Here is a 2,580-nt window from a genome sequence, read left to right on the forward strand (position 1 = left end):
AAATAAATCATATTCCATAAACATGAACAATACACATGATCCACAATAAATTTAACAATACTATCCTATGCTGCTGGTGGATGATCAAAATATAGCCTCTTCACTACACTAGGTGGATATGATGCCTCCTAGATAAACAAAAAAGGAAAACCCAAAGTTAGACTACTATTTATATGATTCTATTTATCTAACATTGAATTACTCAAATTCATAATGATCCTATTTTAATGAAGATTTATAATATTAAAATTTCATCATAAATACCTCTCTTGTGGACCTACTGCACTGATCAGGAGTCCTCCCATATGTCCTTGACAATGCTTGAATCTCATTGATTGTTGCCTATGTAGGTTCAAGTATGTTTTTTATATTAATCTACAACTTAAACTATAACATTATAATTCATAACATACTAAATCTATAACATATAATCAAGAATATAAACTACAACTTACCTTTGTTTACTCCTCCTCTTGATATAATGGTTGCATCAGCAAAGATACAAAACTTTGGCATCTAGCCTCTTGTACACTAGGTGTTTCCTATGAGATACAAAATACTAGTTGCTAATATCATGGAAATCAATTTTCTATTTAATTATAAAAATAAGGAAAATATAAAAAAATTATACTCATACATATGATGGGGCTCTTACTGTGAATGCAAATGCTAGAGGGTCTATGACATGGAATCTGCCTAGATTCATCACCAATAGCCATGCCCTGTAGAATAAAGAATGTAATTAAATTTTATTACCACAAAATTTTTACAAGAATAAATTGATATTTAATCACTTTAAAAGCACCTAATTACCTTTCCCTTGTCAATGGGTTGTGCCTTATCCCTTGCACTCTGCTCCCCACTGATAGGTGATACTTACAAGAGAAAAGAAAGATTAGAAACCATATATGCTCCAATATCAAATAGAAAAAATAATGAGAACACAACATAATGTACTGTAGATGTCTCAAGGCCAAATTAAATAGCTAAGAGCATGACATTATCAACTTGTTTGAGCTCCTCCTTAGTCATCAACTATACATGAATGAAGATCACATAATGTATAAGTCAGTGTGGGTTAAAAATTAAAATTATCTATTATAAAGATTAACTTTAAATTGCATATATTGTAACAAAAATATGTATACATTTACTAAAATAGAAGGATTACATGCCTTTGCATGCCCCTCCTCTCTCAAATTAGGGTGTGTAGCTTCTATATGCGCATCTGGTGCATCTTCCTCAAATACAAGCTAATACTCAAAAAGATCACCTATGGGACCCAGACAAATATGCTTGCATGTTATGCAAGTATGGGGCACAAAAACATGTGATGAGCTCGTTGATGATGAACTCACACTAGCATCATCAACATGGGGAGGCAACACTAACCTAGCCTAGGACATCAATAGGCTACTCAATCTATGGATGGTGCTAATAATCTGAGAGCTAGCCTCTGTAATGATATCAATATACTACACTAGAGGAGGGGCGGAGACATCAGTAGGGGGGACAAAAGTGTCATCTTTCTTCCACTGGGAAAAGGATCTATTCTGAGGAGCTCCTCCTCCTACATCCATGTCAGGCCTCATGCTCCAATAGTTCACCTTAAGGTGCAACACAAATTTGGCATACAATTTTTTAATGAAATAGAATGGCACCTCTAAATTGTTGAGTGGAGGGATGTCAAAAACCATCCACCAAATATCCCAAAAGTTCACACACATAACCTTGTTTGTGCATCATTTAATTGATAGTTTGGGCTTTGTGCGTTCTACTTGTTTGTTGATTTTTGGGTCCACAAAAAGGCTAACTATATCAACTTTAGTTATATTTAGGGCTGCAACCTCATCATAGTCCAACCCATCATCAAACATGGCATGCATTTGCTCATGCCAGTGAAGAGCAGCATTTTTTTTATTGGTAAGTGTTTCAATATTATCCACTATGGTTTTTAATGTGAATAACATGGGAGCCAATGTGGGTATAATGTTACATGTGGTTCACAAAACCCTCAATTTGGTGAGATTTTCAAATGTCAAATCTTCAATTTGAGAAGGAATTTGAGGGGGTAGGGGATCATTTGTTGGACAGTTTTGAGGGGGTACTAGGTAGGGTTACAAGGAACATTATTTCCTACCTCAGTATCATCATTTGGGTCAGCCATACCTATTAATTTTTAAAACATAATTTCTTTTAAAAACAACCTAAATTTCAATAATTTCTATTTAAAATAATATTTTTTAATAAAATCCATTTAAAATAAAAAATTTATAATAATATTCATTAAAAATATTTATAAAAAAAAAAAAAAAAAATTTCCTTACCTTTATCTAATACCTATTTGGAAATCTAATACCCAAATGGAGCTCAACAATAAAACAAAAAAATGCAATGTAAAAAGATCTTTCATATTTTGTTTTTTTCTTAAATCTATGACACAAGTTTCAGGTATCTAATTTCATATCCAATACCTGGTATAATATCAGGTATTTGATATGAAATCAGATACTCAATTATTGATTAGATACCCAAAAAGACTTGGTCCAAATTGTTTAGCCTTGGTATCAGAATGGGTGG

The sequence above is a fragment of the Cupressus sempervirens genome, chromosome 4 (genome assembly GCF_028749045.1).
Source record: "Cupressus sempervirens isolate cs-2001-9-10 chromosome 4, ASM2874904v1, whole genome shotgun sequence".
In the NCBI taxonomy this organism is placed as follows: domain Eukaryota; kingdom Viridiplantae; phylum Streptophyta; class Pinopsida; order Cupressales; family Cupressaceae; genus Cupressus; species Cupressus sempervirens.